At 49.7% G+C, this 18308-nt stretch overlaps 1 long non-coding RNA gene across 1 annotated transcript; it reads right to left on the bottom strand.

The window, feature by feature from the left end:
• Window positions 1-195: 195 nt before the first annotated feature.
• LOC116970160 lies at window positions 196-13106 on the bottom strand. Its single transcript, XR_004411038.1, has 6 exons — window positions 12963-13106; window positions 10761-10910; window positions 10206-10361; window positions 7716-7858; window positions 2862-3023; window positions 196-206 (listed from the first exon to the last, which is right to left on the bottom strand). It is a non-coding gene; the product is annotated as an uncharacterized LOC116970160 (long non-coding RNA).
• Between the last annotated feature and the right edge of the window lie 5202 nt (window positions 13107-18308).

Here is an 18308-nt window from a genome sequence, read left to right as displayed (position 1 = left end):
CAGGAGTGGAGTGGAGCGGAGGGAGCACTGCACTGTGTGGAGGGGAGGGGAGGGGAGGGAGCGCCTCACTGCAGCAAGGGAGTGGAGGGGAGAGGAGGGAGCGCTGCACTGCAGGAGTGGAGTGGAGGGGAGGGAGCGCTGCACTGTGGCGGGGAGGGCAGAAGAGGGAGCGCCGCACTTACTAATATCATCTTTCACGTAATCTCCTCCACGTTTAGATATGATTTCCCTTCAAGGGAGAAGATTACTTGAGATGCTGTCTGTGGATTTTCCCGATGTTGGGGGAGTCCAGAACCAGGGCCACAGTTTAAGAATAAGGGGTAAGACATTTAGAACGGAGATGAGGAAACACTTTCTCTCACAGAGAGTTGTGCATCTGTAGAATTCCCTGCCTCAGAGGGCGGTGGAGGCCGGTTCTCTGGATACTTTCAAGAGAGCAAGATAGGGCTCTTAAAGATAGTCAGGGGATATGGGGAGAAGGCAGTAACGGGGTACTGATTGTTGATGATCAGACATGATCACATTGAATAGCGGTGCTGGCTCGAAGAGCTGAATGACCTACTCCTGCACATATTGTCTATCGTGTCTAACCCCTCTTCCCCCCCACCCCCCCCCCCCCCCCCCCTCTCCTACCTGAATCTTGTTTGTAGGCGCTTCTCTGCCTCCTCCAGCGCTTCTAGGAAGGAACTCCCGCTGGGGACTTGGACCAGAGTCCGGTCAGAGAACGATTTTTTCACTCCTTCCTGGACCTTGAGAGAGACTTCAATATGTGCGGGGAGTGTGAGGGGTAGAGTCAGGTTACCTGGGGGAGAGAGGAGAGATTGGAGGAGGAGAGAGTAAATGAGGAGCATGGAGGAGCGAAAGGAGGGTGAGAGCGTCGCACTGTGTGGTGGGGAGGGGAGAGTAGGGAGCGCCGCACGGCAGGTGTGGAGGGGAGAGGAGGGTGCGCCTCACTGCAGCAAGGGAGGGGGGGAGAGGAGGGAGCGCAGCACTGCAGGAGTGGTGGGGAGCGGAGGGAGCACTGCACTGTGTGGAGGGAAGGGGAGGGAGCGTTTCACTGCAGCAAGGGAGTGGAGGGGAGAGGAGGGAGCGCTGCACTGCAGGAGTGGAGTGGAGCGGAGGGAGCACTGCACTGTGTGGAGGGGAGGGGAGGGGAGGGGAGGGAGCGCCTCACTGCAGCAAAGGAGTGAAGGGGAGAGGAGGGAGCGCTGCACTGCAGGAGTGGAGTGGAGGGGAGGGAGCGCTGCACTGTGGCGGGGAGGGCAGAAGAGGGAGCGCCGCACTTACTAATATCATCTTTACACGTAATCTCCACGTTTAGATATGATTTCCCTTCAAGGGAGAAGATTACTTGAGATGCTGTCTGTGGATTTTCCCGATGTTGGGGGAGTCCAGAACCAGGGCCACAGTTTAAGAATAAGGGGTAAGACATTTAGAACGGAGATGAGGAAACACTTGCTCTCACAGAGAGTTGTGCATCTGTAGAATTCCCTGCCTCAGAGGGCGGTGGAGGCCGGTTCTCTGGATACTTTCAAGAGAGCAAGATAGGGCTCTTAAAGATAGTCAGGGGATATGGGGAGAAGGCAGTAACGGGGTACTGATTGTTGATGATCAGACATGATCACATTGAATAGCGGTGCTGGCTCGAAGAGCTGAATGACCTACTCCTGCACATATTGTCTATTGTGTCTAACCCCTCTTCCCCCACAACCCCCCCCCCCTCTCTCCTACCTGAATCTCGTTGGTAGGAGCTTCTCTGCCTCCTCCAGCGCTTCTAGGAGGGAACTCCCACTGGGGACTTGTACCAGAGTCCGGTCAGAGAACGATTTTTTCACTTCGTCCTGGACCTTGAGAGAGACTTCAATATGTGCGGGGAGTACGAGGGGTAGAGTCAGGTTACCTGGGGGAGAGAGGAGAGATTGGAGGGGGGAGAGAGTAAATGAGGAGCATGAAGGAGCGAAAGGAGGGTGAGAGCGTCGCACTGTGTGGTGGGGAGGGGAGAGTAGGGAGCGCCGCACGGCAGGTGTGGAGGGGAGAGGAGGGTGCGCCTCACTGCAGCAAGGGAGTGGAGGGGAGAGGATGGAGTGCTGCACTGCAGGAGTGGAGGGGAGAAGAGGGAGCACTGCACTGTGTGGAGGGGAGGGGAGGGAGCGTTTCACTGCAGCGAGGGAGTGGAGGGGAGAGGAGGGAGCGCAGCACTGCAGGAGTGGAGTGGAGGGGAGGGAGCGCTGCACTGTGGCGGGGAGGGCAGAAGAGGGAGCGCCGCACTTACTAATATCATCTTTACACGTAATCTGGGGGAGAGAGGAGAGATTGGAGGGGGAGAGAGTAAATGAGGAGCATAAAGGAGGGTGAGAGCGTCGCACTGTGTGGTGGGGAGGGGAGAGTAGGGAGCGCCGCACGGCAGGAGTGGAGGGGAGAGGAGGGAGCACTGCACTGTGTGGAGGGGAGGGAGCGCCTCACTGCAGCAAGGGAGTTGAGGGGAGAGGAGGGAGCGCAGCACTGCAGGAGTGGAGGGGAGAGGAGGGAGGACTGCACTGTGTGGAGGGGAGGGGAAGGGAGGGGAGGGAGCGCCTCACTGCAGCAAGGGAGTGGAGGGGAGAGGAGGGAGCGCTGCACTGTGTGGAGGGGAGGGGAGGGGAGGGAGCGCCTCACTGCAGCAAGGGAGTGGAGGGGAGAGAAGGGAGCGCTGCACTGCAGGAGTGGAGGGGAGGGGAGGGATCGCTGCACTGTGTGGAGTGGAGGGGAGAGGAGGGAGCGCCGCACTGCAGGAGTGGAGGGGAGGGGAGGGAGCGCTGCACTGTGGCGGGGAGGGGAGAAGAAGGAGCGCCGCACTTACTAATATCATATTTACACGTAACCTCCACGTTTAGATATGATTTCCCTTCAAGGGAGGGGGTTACTTGAGATGCTGTCTGTGGATTTTTAAATTCCCCATCTCTGGAAGCGTTTAATAACCGATCGATAGAAATACTGCGGTCCCATGTGTTGTTGGGTATCATATCTTGACTCACGGATAAGGCCTGGGAGAGAGAGTGAAGGGGGAGAGGAGTGGGGGGGGGGGGGGATAGAGAGCGGGGAGAGATATAGAAGGGGGAGGGTGAGAGAGGAGAGAGAAGGAGGCAACGTTTGGGAGGGAGGGCGAGAAGTGAAGAGGGGAAGGGGGGAGGGAGGGGGGAGAGAGAGGGCGAGAGATGAGGGAAGAGGGGGCAGACAGATAGGGGAAGAGAAACGGAGAGTGAGAGTGGGGAGAGAGAGGGTAGAGAGACAATAGGTGCAGGAGGAGGCCACATGATCAATGTGATCATGGCTGGTCATCCCCAATCAGTATCCCGTTCTTGCCTTCTCCCCATATCCCCTGACTCCGCTATCTTTAAGAGCCCTATCTAGCTCTCTTTTGAAAGCATCCAGAGAACCTGCCTCCACCGCCCTCTGAGGCAGAGAATTCCACAGACTCACCACTCTGTGAGAAAAAGTGTTTCCTTGTCTCCGTTCTAAATACTCCTTCTTAAACTGTGGCCCCTGGTTCTGGACTCCCCCAACATCGGGAACATGTTTCCCGCCTCTAGCGTGTCCAAACCCTTGTAACTCTTATATTTGTCAATAAGATTTCCTCTCATCCTTCTAAACTCCAGAGTGTACAAGCCCAACTGCTCCATTCTCTCAGCATATGACAGTCCCGCCATCCCGAGAATTGACCTTGTAAACCTACGCTGCTCTCCCTCAATAGCAAGAATGTCCTTCCTCATATTAGGGGACTAAAATTGCACACAATACTCCAGGTGTGGTCTCATTTAGTGCTCTGTACAACTGCAGAAGGACCTCTTTGCTCCTATATTCGATTCCTTTTGTAATAAAGGCCAGCATGCCATCCGCTTTCTTCACTGCCTTCTGTACCTGCATGCTTACTTTCATAGACTGATGTACAAGGACCCCCAGATCCCGTTGTACTTCCCATTTTCCCAACTTGACGCCATTTAGATAGTAATCTGCCTTGCTATGTTTGCTACCAAAGTGTTTAACCTCACATTTATCCGCCTTAAACTTAATCTACCATGCATCTGCCCACTCCCCGAACCTGTCCAAGTCACCCTGCACTCTCATAGCATCCTCCTCACAGTTCACACGGCCACCTAGCTTTGTGTCATCTGCAAATTTGCTAATGTTACGTCATCCAAATCATTAATGTATATTGTAAATAGCTGCCATCCCAGCACCGAGCCTTGCGGTACCCCACTAGTCACTGCCTGCCATTCTGAAAGGGACCCGTTAATCCCTACTCTTTGTTTCCTGTCTGCCAACCACTTCTCTATCCATGTCAACACTCTACCCCAAATACCATGTGCCCTAATTTTGCCCACTAATCTCCTATGTGGGACCTTATCAGTGGGGAAGTGACGGGGAGAGTGATTTTCTGTACACAGCATGTGTGTTTGAGAGAGACACATTTTGATACAGTGACATATGGAAGTAGGTCTGTGTAAAGTGTCTCCCACAGGTACAGATACTCATATTCTCCCTCCTCTCCCCGTTCTCTCCCCTCCTGCAGTGCAGCGCTCCCTTCCCTCCCGCAGTGTATATGTTCTATGTGTGTATCTATGTACTGTATGCGTGTGTAGCTGTGTGTATCTGTCTGTGTGTGTGTGAGTGTGTGTGTAACTGTGTGTGTGTAACTGTGTGTGTAACTGTGTGTAACTTTGTGTGTATATCTGTGTGTGTATCTGTGTGTGTGTGTGTGTGTGTGGCAGTGTGTGTATTTGTGTGTGTGTGTGAGTGTCTGTGTTTGTGCGAGTCTGTGTGTGTGTGTGTGTGTGTATCTATGTGTGTCTGTGTGTGTCAGCATGTGTGTGAGTGTCCGTGTTTGTGCGAGTCTGTGTGTGTGTGTGTGTGTGTGTGTGTGTGTGTGTGTGTGTGTGTGTGTGTGTGTGTGTGTGTGTGTGTGTGTGTGTGTGTGTCTGCGAGCGAGTCTGCGAGCGAGTCTGTGTGTTTCTGTGTGGGACACTATTGCTCACTGTCTCCCTCTATCTCTCCCTCCGTCTCTCCCTCTCTGTTTGTGTCTCTCTCTCTCCCACTCCCTGTCCCTCCTCCTCCTCACTTCTCCTTGCTTTAGAGATTTTGTTTAGTCGACAGATACAGCACAGGGGCAGTACGTTTCAAGAAGGGCTGCAGGGACAATGCTGGGAACTATATAGGCCGAAGAGATTAAGATCCGCAGTTGGTAAATTACTGGAGAGTTTTCTAATGGGTGTGAAACAGGTATTTGGACGGGCAAGGGCTATTACAGATAGTGTAGTTTTGGTCCCATCATTTGAGGAAGGACATTCTTGCTATTGAGGAGTTCCGCGTAGGTTCACAAGGTTAATTCCAGGATGGCGGGACTGTAATATGCTGAGACAATGGAGCAGCTGGGCTTGTATACGCTGGAACTTAGAAGAATGAGAGGGGATCTTATTGAAACATATAAGATTATTAAGGGTTTGGACACGCTAGAGGCAGGAAACATGTTCCCTATGTCGGGGGAGCCCAGAACCAGAGGCCACAATTTAAGAATAAGGGGTCGGCCATTTAGAACGGAGATAAGGAAACACTTTTTTCTCACAGAGAGTGGTAAGTCTGTGGAATTCGGTGTCACAGAGGGCGGTGGAGGCCGGTTCTCTGGATGCTTTCAAGAGAGCTAGATAGGACTCTTAAAGATATCGGAATCAGGGTATATTGGGAGAAGGCAGGAACGGGGTACAGATTTCGGATGATTAGCCATGATCACATTGAATGGTGATGCTGGCTCGAAGGGCCGAATGGCCTACTCCTGCACCTATTGTCTATTGACCTGTATATGTTGTGTACATAGATTTCAGTAAGGCATTCGATAAGTTTCCTCATGGTAGGTGGCTATGGAAGGTTAGATTGCATGGGATCCAAGGAGAGATAGCTGAATGGATAGCAAGTTGGCTCCATGGAAGGAAGCAGAGGGTGATGGTGGAATGTTGCTTCTCAGACTGGACTGTGACTAGTGGTGTGCTTCAGGGTTCGGTGCTGGGGCCGTTACTGTTTGTCATCTACATCAATGATTTGGATGAGAACATACAGGGCAAGATTAGCAAGTTTGATGATGATATAAAAGTGAGTGATTTTGCAGATAGTTAAGATGGTTGTGAACGATTGCAGCAGGATCTGGATCGATTGGCCAGGTGGGCTGAGGAACTGTTGATGGAATTTAATACGGAAAAGAGTTAGGTGTGCATTTTGGGACGTCAAACAAGGGCAGGACCTACACAGTAAATGGTAGGCCTCTGGGTAGTGTTGTAGAGCAGAGGGATCTAGGCGTACAGGTGCATGGTTCCTTGAAAGCCAAGTCACAGGTAGATAAGGTGGCCACAAAGGCTTTTGGCACTTTGATCTTCATCAGTCAGACTATTGAGTTTAGAAGTTGGGAGATGTTTCAGTTGTATAAGACGTTGGTGAGACCGCATTTAGAATATTGTGTTCAGTTCTGGGCACCATGTTACAGAAAGATATTGTCAAACTTGAAAGGATTCAGAAAGGATTTACGAGGATGTTGCCAGCAATAGAGGGTGTGAGCTATGGGGAGGGGTTGAGAAGGCTGGGTCTCTATTCCATGGAGTGCAGGAAGGTGATGGGGGATCTTATAGAGGTGTACAAAATCATGAGAGGAATAGATCTGGTAGATGCACAGATTCTCTTGCCCAGAGTAGGGGAATCGGGGACCAGAGGGCATAGGTTGGGGGAAGAGGGTGAAGGGGGAAAGAATTAATAGGACTCCGAGGGGTAACTATTTCACACAAATGATGGTGGGTGCATGGAACAGGTTGTCAGAGGAGCTAGTTGAGGCTGGGACTATCCCATCGTTTAAGAAACAGCTAGACAGGTACATTGATAGGAGAGGTTTGGAGGAATATGGACCAAGCGCAGGCAAGTGGGACTAGGGTAGCAGGGACATTATTGGCCAGTTGGGCCGGAGGGCCTGTTTTCTACACTGTATCACTCTATGGCTCTATGACTAGTTCAAGTGAGCCCCCGGTTCCCCTCTCCAACCCCATCCGTTTCTCTTTCTCTCTCATTCTGTCTTCCCTCTTTTCCTTGGATTGGAGATTTAATTTAGTTTAAAGATACAGCACACTACTAGAGAGCTCTCCCTCTCCCCCTCCCTCACCCTCACCCTCACCCTCACCCTCACCCTCACCCTCCCTCTCCCTCTCCCTCTCCCTCTCCCTCTCCCTCTCCCTCTCCCTCTCCCTCTCCCTCTCCTCTCCCTCTCCCTCGCCCTCCCCCTCCCTCTCCCTCTCCTCTCCTCTCCCTCTCCCTCTCCCTCTCTCCCTCCCTCTCCCTCTCCTCCTCTCCCTCGCTCCCTCTCTCCCTCTCTCCCTCCTCCCTCCTCCTCCTCCCTCCTCCCTCCTCCCTCCTCCCTCCTCCCTCCTCCCTCCTCCTCCTCCCTCCTCCCTCCTCCCTCCTCCTCCTCCCTCCTCCCTCCTCCCACCTCCCTCCTCCCTCCTCCCTCCTCCCTCCTCCCTCTTCCCCCTCCCCATCCCCCTCCCTCTCCCTATTCCCCTCCCTCTCCCTATTCCCCTCCCTCTCCCCTCACTCTCCTTCTCCATCTTCCTCTCCCCCTCCTCCCTCTCCCACCTCTATTATATATATCTTACCTGATATCTCTATTATATATATCTTACCTGATATCTCTATTATATATATCTTACCTGTACCGCTAATCCTGTGCTGTAGATATTACCAATTGTCCCGTCCTGACCAACAACTTTCAAGATTTGACATACAACTTTCTGGATGCTGGGTGATTTCGGGGAGGCACACTGCAGGCCAAGTACACTCATTGCTGCTGTGTCTGGGAGAGAGAGAGAGAGAGAAGGGAAGAGGGGGGGGGGGGGGGGGGGGGGGGGGGGGGGGGGGAGAAAGAGAGGGGAGATAGGAAGGGGGGAAGAGAAGATGAGAGAGGGGAGTGTGAGGGGCGAGAGAGGGTTAGTACGTGAGTGTGGGTGTGCGAGAGAGAGCTGTATATGAGAGAGGTGTGGGTGATGGAGAGTGTCTGATACTGTACTCCCTGTACACACATGACTGTGTGGTCAGGTTCAGCTCCAACTCCATCATCAAGTTTGCTGATGACAATGCGGTGCTGGGCCTGATCTCTGATAACGATGAGAAGGCTACAGGGCGGAGGTGGCTGACCTGGCACTCTGGTGTCAGGACAACAGCCTCCTCTTGAATGCCACTAAAACTAAGGAGCTGATTGGGGACTTTAGAAAGTCTCAACATCCGAGTACATACACACAACTGGAGAAAAATTGAGCTACTGTGGATAGGGTGAGCAGCTTCAAATACCTGGGAGTCCACATCACAGAGGATGTGATATGGACAACATGCACTGCCGCACTGGAGAGTAAGGCAAGGCAGCACCTTTACCACCTCGGGCAGCTGAGCAAATTCAGAGTCTCTCTGAGGATGCTTCAATGCTTCTACTCTGGGGCTGTAGAAAGCATCTTGTCCGGCAACATCTCAACCTGGTTTGGGACCAGCTCTGCCCAGGACAGGGAGGCTCTGCATAAAGTAGTGCATTCGGCCGAACACACTATGGGAACTACACTCACCCCCGCCCCTCTGCAGGACGTTTAAACCAGGAGGTTTAACTTGACTTGACTTGAGAATTAAGGGACTGAAGTTTAGGGGTAACATGAGGGGGAACTTCTTTACTCAGAGAGTGGTAGCTGTGTGGAATGAGCTTCCAGTGAAGGTGGAGGAGGCAGGTTCGTTTTTATCATTTAAAAATAAATTGGATAGTTATATGGATGGGAAAGGAATGGAGGGTTATGGTCTGAGCGCAGGTATATGGGACTAGGGGAGATTATGTGTTCGGCACGGACTAGAAGGGTCGAGATGGCCTGTTTCCGTGCTGTAATTGTTATATGGTTATATGGTTATTATATAGGTGCAGATCCAGAGCCAGCAAGATCATGAAGGACCCCTACCACCCCAGGAACGGACTGTTCCAGCTGTTCAGGTCAGGCAAGTGCCTCCGCTGTCACGCTGTGAAAACAGAGAGGACGAGACGGAGTCTCTTCCCACCGGCTATTAGGACTGTAAACTTTTATCTCACCAGGGACTAATTTACTGTAGCGTGTGTCTTTTAATTTTTTTCATGTTAATACTGGTTCTGTTCTGGTCTGTTCTGTTGTTTTGCACAATCCCACAGGCATTATCACTTCCACATCACTTCACACCTTGTATGTGTTTGTGACAAATATAGTTGACTTGACTTGTGTGAGCGTAAGGTGTGAGAGAGATGCGTGTGAGACACAATAGACAATAGGTGCAGGAGCAGGCCATTCATCCCTTCGAGCAGCACCGCCATTCAATGTGATCATGGCTGATCATCCACAATCAGTACTCCGTTCCTGCCTTCTTCTCATATCCCCTGCTTCCGCTATCTTTAACAGCCCTATCTATCTCTTGAAAGTATCGCATGAGAACCGGCCTCCACCCGAGGCAGAGAATTCCACAGCCTCACAACTCTCTGTGAGAAAAAGTGTTTCCTCATCTCCGTTCTAAATAGCTTACTCCTTATTCTTAAATTCTCACCCTTGGTTCTGGACTCCCCCAACATTGGGAATATGGTTCCTGCCTCGAGCGTGTCCAAACCCTTAATGATCTTATATGTTTCAATAAGATAGCCTCTCATCCTTCTAAACTCCAGAATGTACAAGCCATTCTCTCAGCATATGACAGTCCCGCCATCCCGGGAATTAACCTGGTAAACCTACGCTGCACTCCCTCAATAGCAAGAATGGCTTTCCTCAAATTAAGGGAGCAAAACTGCACACAATACTCCACGTGTGGTCTCACTAGGGCCCTGTACAACTGCAGAAGGACCTCTTTGCTCCTACTCGACTCTTTTTGCGATAAAGGCCAACATGCAATTCGCTTTCTTCACTGCCTGCTGTACCTGCATTAGAGAGGTGTGTGTGTGTGTGTGTGTGTGTGTGTGTGTGTGTGTGTGTGTGTGTGTGTGTGTGTGTGTGTGTGTGTGTGTGTGTGTGTGTGTGTGTGTGTGTGTGTGTGTGTGTGTGTGTGTGTGTGTGTGTGTGTGTGTGCTTGAGAAGTGTTTGTGAGAGAGAGGTGAGACAGGTGTGTGTGGGAGAGGTAAGCGTGTGAGAGTGATAGATTCCAAGCGAACTTACCAACATCCAATTTTTTTCTATGCATATATAAATTATCTTGAATTGCATTTTCGATCGCAGAGATAGCTCGGGGGGACACACCATGCTTGTTGATACACAGGGCAAGGACAGCGAGAGCAACTTGGTAGTAACTTGTTAAAGGCACTGAGCTCTTTTCTGTAGCAAATAAGCAAATGTTTAAACGATATTGCGGACGGAGCTTCACTGTGTGTGTGAGTGAGTGTGTGGGGGGTGAGCGCATGGTGGGGGGTGTGCGCGTACGTGTGTGACCCCCGGGAGGAGTGCGTGCATGTGTGTGTGCGTGCGTGTACATGTGTGCTTGTATGTGTGTGTGCGTGTGTGTGTAAGAGGGGCGTGCGTTTGTGTGTGTGGGGGGGGGGGGTTGTGCGCCTACGTGTGTGTGAGGGGTGAGCGTGTGTGGGGGGTGTGTGCGCGTACATGTGTGTGAGTGAGTGTGTGGCCCTCGGGAGGAGTGTGTGCGTGTGTGTCTGCCCCCCCCCCCCCCGGGAGCAGTGTGTGTGAGGGGACAGTGCGGAGGGGGATTCACTCTCTTACTTGTACTCTCGATTTCCGACTCTAATTTTCGAGCTAGAAGCCTTCAAAGATTCTTAGAAACGCCCCCAGCTTCAAAATGTTCGGGACCATGACAGGTGGCTCGAAATGCCAAGACGTACAAGGCCAGAAATCCAGAAGGAATCTCTTCTGCTAAGTAAGGACATTTATAGTTCAGTATTTGTAAGAGAGAAGGGGGAAGAGAGAGAATGAGAGGAGGGGGGGGGGGAGGTAAAGTGAGGGGTGTAGCGAGAGGGGGGGAGAGATATTGGGTGTGTAGAGAGAGGGGGGGAGAGAGAGAGGGGGGTTTCAAAAGGGAGAGGGTGGATAGGGAAAGCGGGAGGGAGAGAGAGGAGGGGGGAGAGAAAGGGGAGAGAGGGGTGTAGAGAGAGGGGAGGGTTGTAGATAGGGAGGGGAGAGAGAGTGAGGGGGTGTAGAGAGATAGAGGGGGAGAGAGAGAAAGGGGGAGAGAGGGAGAGGGGGATGTTGAGAGGGGGGAGTGGGGTGTGGGAAGATCAGAGAGAGAAAGAGGAGAGAAAGAAGGGGAGAGAGAAAGGGGAGAGAGAGAGGGTAGTTTAGAGGGAAAGGGGCAGTGTAGAGAGGGAGGGGTGTACAAAGAGATGCGGGAGGGGGAGGGGTGCGAGAGTGAGGGGGGAGAGATAGAAAGGGGAGATAGAGAGAAGGGGTGAGGGGAGAGTGAGAGATGGGGTAGAGAGAAGGGGGGGGTGGGGAGAGGTGGAGATGGAGATGGGAGAGAGGGGAAGATAGAAAGTAAGTGAGAGAGGGGAGATAGAGAGCGTTTTTTTTGTAGTTTAATATTAATTTAGTTTAGTTCTACTTCAGTTTGAGTTTAACTTAGTGTTAGTGTAGTTTTCAATAAAAGACCACCAGGTGGCGCCGTCTACGATGGCAGCCTTGCCAACGGTCTGTCTGTCTATTCATCTTATTTTTGTTATTTTTAGTGTGTTGTCAAAGTTTGTGTTAATGTTCTGTGATTTGTTTTATGTGGGAGTTGGCGGAGGTGCTCGGGGGAACTTTTTGTTCAACTCTTACCTTGCCGGAGATGCGATTGTTTTCCGGGTCGTATCGCCGGTCGCTCTGTGGCCTAACATTTTGGAGCTGGTGGCCTCGCACGGGACTGACCTTGAGCCCCGCCCCGGGGACGTGGACTTACCATCGGAGCCGATCCCTTTGCTGGAATCGACGCGACAATTGCGGCCTGCGGATTTCAACATCGAGGAGCTCGCAGTCTCGGGTAGAGCGATGTCAGTAGCTCCAAACGGCGCAGAAGGTTTCGACCAGTCCCGACCCGGGGTCTGATCGCCCTGCGCGGGAGAGCTGAGACCCCCCCTCCCCCCCCGAATGCAGGAGCTTGATCGCCCTGATGCGGAGGGACTGACCGCCGGCTACGGGAGCCAAGATCGTACGTCAAGGCAAGGTACGAGGCAAGGTACGGGAGGACAAAGAAGGGAAGAGATTGATTTTTTTTTAGCTTTCCATCACAGTGGAGGTGTCACTGTGGTGTATGTTTATGTTAAGATGTATTTTGTGTGTTTTGTTGCTTTTTATTGGTATAAAATATAATCATGATTAGGGAAATGGGGAGATAGTTTGGCTTAGCTTAGTTTAGGTGAGTTCCGTTTTAGATTAGTTATAATTTTAGTTTTAGTGTAGTTTTAGTTACATTAATTTCATTTACTTTAAATTTGGTTTTAGTGAGAGAGGAACAGAGGGAGAGAAGGGGGAAAGAAAATGAGAAGAGGGTAGATAAGGGGGAGAGAGAGGGGGTAGATAAGTGGGAAGGGAGGGAGAGAGAGAAGGTAGAGAGAGAAAGGGGAGAGAGAAGGGGAGGGAAAGGAGGCGTGGAGAGAGAGCGGAGAGCGAGAAGGGGGAGAGAGAAAGGGGAGAGAGGGAGGAGGGGAGAGAGGGGATAGAGAGAAGAAGATTGAGAGGAGGAGAGAGGGGGAGAGAGAGAGGGGTATAACCATATAACAATTACAGCACGGAAACAGGCCATCTCGACCCTTCTAGTCCGTGCCGAACACGTATTCTCCCCTAGTCCCATATACCTGCGCTCAGACCATATCCCTCCATTCCTTTCCCGTCCATATAACTATCCAATTTATTTTTAAATAATAAAAATGAACCTGCCTCCACTACCTTCACTTGAAGCTCATTCCACAGATAAGGGGGAGAGATGTCTACCTTCATTGAGTGTCCGTGCCAACTCTTTCTTGAGGTTTTCAAATGTCTTTCTCAAGATTGTGGTCCCGTGCGAGTTTTAGAGCGATGAGGACACTAGGGTTTGGAGGATTGTCGTGCGTAATACTTTCCAGCATTGTCCGCAAGAGATCGTTCATATTTATTTAGGAATGATTGAATGAATGTACAATACGTTTATTGGCCAAGTATTCACATACAAGGAATTTGCCTTGGTGTTCCGCCCTCAAGTGAAAATGACATATAGTGACAGTTCGGAATGACACATAAAAAAGTAAACATTAATAATAAAATATTATCGATTAAACATGTGAATTAAATAAAATACCAGATCAAAATGAGGCCAAGTATTCACATACATCGGTGAGACCAAGCGTAGGTTGGGCGACCGTTTCGCCGAACACCTCCGCTCAGTCCGCAATAACCTACCTGACCTCCCGGTGGCTCAGCACTTCAACTCCCCCTCCCATTCCCAATCCGACCTCTCTGTCCTGGGTCCCCTCCATTGCCAGAGTGAGCAACAGCGGAAATTGGAGGAACAGCACCTCATATTCCGTCTGGGGTCCTTGCGTCCTTATGGCATCAACATTGAATTCCCCCAATTTGGCTAGCCTGTGCTGTCTCCTCCCCTTCCTTCACCCTCTAGCTGTCTCCTCCCACCCTCCCATCCGCCCGCCCTCGGGCTCCTCCTCCTCCTCCCTTTTTCTTTCTTTCCCCACCCCCCATCAGTCTGAAGAAGGGTTTCGGCCCGAAACGCCGCCTATTTCCTTCGCTCCATAGATGCTGCTGCACCCGCTGAGTTTCCCCAGCAATTTTGTGTACCTTCACATACAAGGAATTTGCTTTGGTGCTCCAACCGCAAGTGACAACACCCACGTACAGTGACAGTTAGCAATGATACATTAAACATTACTAATAAAACTAGACTGCCGTGCTGGAGATTTAACCCACAAATACTCGCTGAGGCTGGGTTTCGTGACTACCTGAAGTCACAGATGGAAATCTTCTTTGAGACAAAATCTTCTTTGAGGCTGCATCATTTCATACCAAGCATCACAGAATAAGAGAAATAGGGCAGAACAATTGGAGTTTGAAAAACAAATAAAACAATTAGACTTCGAAAATACTGCTGACCCGACCACGAGAAAACACAATAAGATAGCTGCGCTCAAATTCAAATTAAATCAGATACTCTCGGCAAGAATCAGTAGGGCATTTCAATACAGCAAACAAAACCACGTTGAAATCGGAGATAAACCCCATAAACGTTTAGCAAGACCACTTTGTAAACTAGAGAATGGTCGCACCACACATAAAATCAGATCAGAAAAAGGTGAACTGCTCTCACTGCCCAAAGATATTAACGAAAGATTTCAACAATTTTATCAAACCCTCTACTCGTCTCAAACATCATCTGATTCAGTGACGATGAAGACCTTTCTGTATAAGTGCAATCTCCATTCCCTCAGTGAGACTGAACGTGAGGAGTTGGGTGCAGAGATAACAATAAAAGACATTTGAGACCATTAAGTCATTGAAAAATGGAAAAACTACTGGCCCAAACGGGCTCAATAATGAATTTAACAAAAAAGATTAACAACATAATTCCCCCACGCCTACAAAGCTTTTATACCCAAGCGTTCAAAGACCAGACCTTACCGCACACTGTAGCGGAATCAATTATCACACTAATTCCTAAAAAAGATAAAAACCTTGAAGAGCCGGGATCTTATAGAGCAATAGCCCTTTTAAATACTGACCAGAAGATTTTAGCCTAGACTCTGGCTCGTAGACTCAGCCTAGTCATTGACAAACATGTACACTCAGATCAAACCGGGTTCATACCTAAACGACACTCATTTTTTTTAAATCTGAGACGCCTGTTTAATATCATTTATTCACACAGAATACCGAATAAGACTTCACAATCATCGCATTGGACGCGGGAAAAGCTTTCGACCAAGTTGAATCTTTTCACAGCGATGGAAAAGTTCTAATTCGGCGAGAAATTCATCTCATGGCTGAAGCTTCTATAATCCGACTGCTAGAGTATTAACCAATCAAATACTTCCATCTATGTTTTACCTATTATGGGGCAATAGACAAGGATGCGCTCTTTCCCCTGATGCTATTTGTATTAACCATAGAACTTCTTGCCGAGAGTATTAGGTCCCACTCAGGCATTTATGGATACAATACTAAACACACTATCAACAACATTTCCCTGTATGCAGACGATGTACTTTTGTACATTACTAACCCCCGAACCAGTATCCTCAAATCTACTAGCCAGTATAGATCAATTCGGCTGCTTCTCTGGCTACAGAATCAATTGGAATAAAAGTGAAATTATGCCAATAAACGAGCAAGACGTCACCCAGTTCCAACAGTTCCCCTTTAGAATAGTTACTGGTAAACTCAGATACCTCGGAGATTACGTTACCAGAAAACATTCCCTTCTGTTCAAAACAAATTTCCCTCCATTAATCAGTAAACTTCATACGTACATTCAACTTTGGAAACCATTGCCTATTTCCCTCCTCGGCAGACTAAATGCCGTAACGATGATTTTCTCCCACGGCTTTTATATATATTCCAGACAATACCGATATATCTTCCCATATCTTACTTTAAAAATATGATTCCATTGTTACTAACTTCAATTGGGACTACAAATGCCACCGAATACATAAACGACACCCGTGCAAATGCAAAGAGAATGGAGGACTAGCCTTTCCCAATTTCCTCGTTTACTATTGGGCAACAAATATTAAAACCATAATTTTCTGGCGGGATGATTGGTACCAACAGGCAAACTGGCTAAAAATGGAAAGAGAAGATTGCTTGCCTTTCTCCATAGGCTCCATTGTCCCGTCTCCAATATCCCCGAATAAGTCAATGTATGAGTATAACCCTATAATACATGGCACTATTTGTATCTGGAAACAGTTGAAGCTCAGTCTCAAATTGAGAGGCATGTCTCTACTTCTTCCTATTGCAAACAATCCCTCTTTTAAACCCACTACTTTAGATGGTGTTTTCGCCCAATGGAAGAACAAAGGAATCAACAGTGTGGGAGACCTTTATCAGAAGAGGAATCGTTCCTCCTTCCAAGAATTGCAGGAGAAATACGATCTGAACACCAATAATGTTTTCAGACACCTCAAAGTTAGGGACTATGTGAGAACATACAGGCAAGACTACTCCTCTGCAGGTCCAGGCAACTGGGTGAGTGTTTGAATAGACATGCAGATACACAGAAGCTGATATCCTACATTTACAATGTCCTACAAAACATTGACACCACAGCATCTGAGGTTTATAGGCGTACATAGGAGGATGAGATGGGTCAACAAATCTGCAATGATATATGTCTCGGGGAAAAACCGGAGATTTAATTTCAAAGGAAGACAAAAATGCCGGGGAAACTCAGCGGGTGAAGCAGCATCCATGGAACGAAGGAAATAGGCAACGTTTCTGGCAAAACCCTTGTTCAGGCTAAAGTGAGGGTGGGAGGGGAAGAAGAGAGGAGGAGGAGGAGGAGGAGCCAGTGGCTGCGTGAGAGCTGAGAAGGGGAGGAGACAGGAAGGACGACCTGAAATTTGAGAAGTCAATGTTCATACCACAGGGGTGCAAATTCCCCAAGCGAAATATGAGGTGCTGCTCCTCCAATTTACGATGGGCCTCATTCTGGCCATGGAGGAGACCCAGGACTGAAAGGTCGGATTCAGAATGGGAGGGGGGAGTAGAAGTGCTGAGCAGCGGGAGGTCAGGTTGGTTAATGGGGACCGAGCGGAGATGTTGGGCGAAACGATCGCCAAGCCTATGCTTGGTCTCACCGATGTAGATCAGCTGACACTTAGTGCAGCCGATGCAATAGTGCAGCCGATGGATGGGGAAGGAATGGAGGGTTATGGTCTGAGCGCAGGTACATGGGACTAGGGGAGATTATGTGTTCGGCACGGACTAGAAGGGTCGAGATGGCCTGTTTCCGTGCTGTAATTGTTATATGGTTATATGGTAATAGATGAGGTTGGAGGAGATGCAGGTGAACCTCTGTCGCACCTGGAACGACTGCTTGGGACCTTGAATGGAGTCAAGGGGGGGGGGGGGGGGAGGTAAAGCGACAAGTGTAGTATTTCTTGCTGTTGCAAGGGAAAGTGCCCGGAGAGGGGGTAGTACGGGTGGGAAGGGACGAGTTGACCAGGGGTTTAATTTCAAGCCTGTCTTTAATGTGGATAAATGTGAGGCAAAAACAGGAAAGTAGACTATTATCTGAATGGTGGCAGATTAGGAAAAGGGGAGATGCAACGAGACCTGGGTGTCATGGTACGCCAGTCATTAAAAGTAGGCATGCAGGTGCAGCAGGCAGTGAAGAAAGCGAATGGTGTGTTAGCATTCATAGCAAAATGATTTGAGTATAGGAGCAGGGAGGTTCTACTGCAGTTGTACAGGGTCTTGGTTTGACCACACCTGGAGTATTGCGTACAGTTTTGGTCTCCTAATCCGAGGAAAGACATTCTTGCCATAGAGGGAGTGCAGATAAGGTTCACCAGACTGATTCCTGGGATGTCAGGACTTTCATATGATGAAAGACTGGATAGACTCGGCTTGTAATCGCTAGAATTTAGAAGATTGAGGGGGGATCTTATAGAAACTTACAAAATTCTTAAGGGGTTGGACAGGCTAGACGCAGGAAGATTGTTCCCGATGTTGGGGAAGTCCAGAACAAGGGGTCACAGTTTAAGAATGAGGGGGAAGTCATTTAGGACCGAGATGAGAAAAACTTTTTTTCACACAGAGAGTGGTGAATCTGTGGAATTATCTGCCACAGAAGGTAGTTGAGGCCAGTTCATTGGCTATATTTAAGAGAGAGGTAGATGTGGACCTTGTGGCTAAAGGGATCAGGGAGAAGGCAGGTACAGGATACTGAGTTGGATGATCAGCCATGATCACATTGAATGACGGTGCAGGCTCGAAGGGCCGAATGGCCTACTCCTGCACCTATTTTCTATGTTTCCATACCACTGGGGTGCAAACTGCCCAAGCGAAAGATAAGGTGCTGCTCCTCCAATTTACGGTGGGCCTCACTCTGGCCATGGAGGAGGCCCAGGACAGAAAAGTCGGATTGGGAATGGGAGGGGGAGTTGAAGTACTGAGCCACCTGGAGATCAGGTTGGTTAATGCGGACTGAGCGGAGGTGTTCGGCGAAACGATCGCCAAGTCTACGCTTGTTCGGCACGGATGCAATAGGTGAGGTTGGAGGAGATGCAGGTGAACCTCTGCCGCACCTGGAACGACTGCTTGGGACCTTGAATGGATTCAAGGGGG

Source organism: Amblyraja radiata, unplaced genomic scaffold (genome assembly GCF_010909765.2).
Source record: "Amblyraja radiata isolate CabotCenter1 unplaced genomic scaffold, sAmbRad1.1.pri scaffold_590_ctg1, whole genome shotgun sequence".
NCBI lineage: Eukaryota > Metazoa > Chordata > Chondrichthyes > Rajiformes > Rajidae > Amblyraja > Amblyraja radiata.
This window is presented reverse-complemented; position numbering and strand designations above follow the sequence as displayed.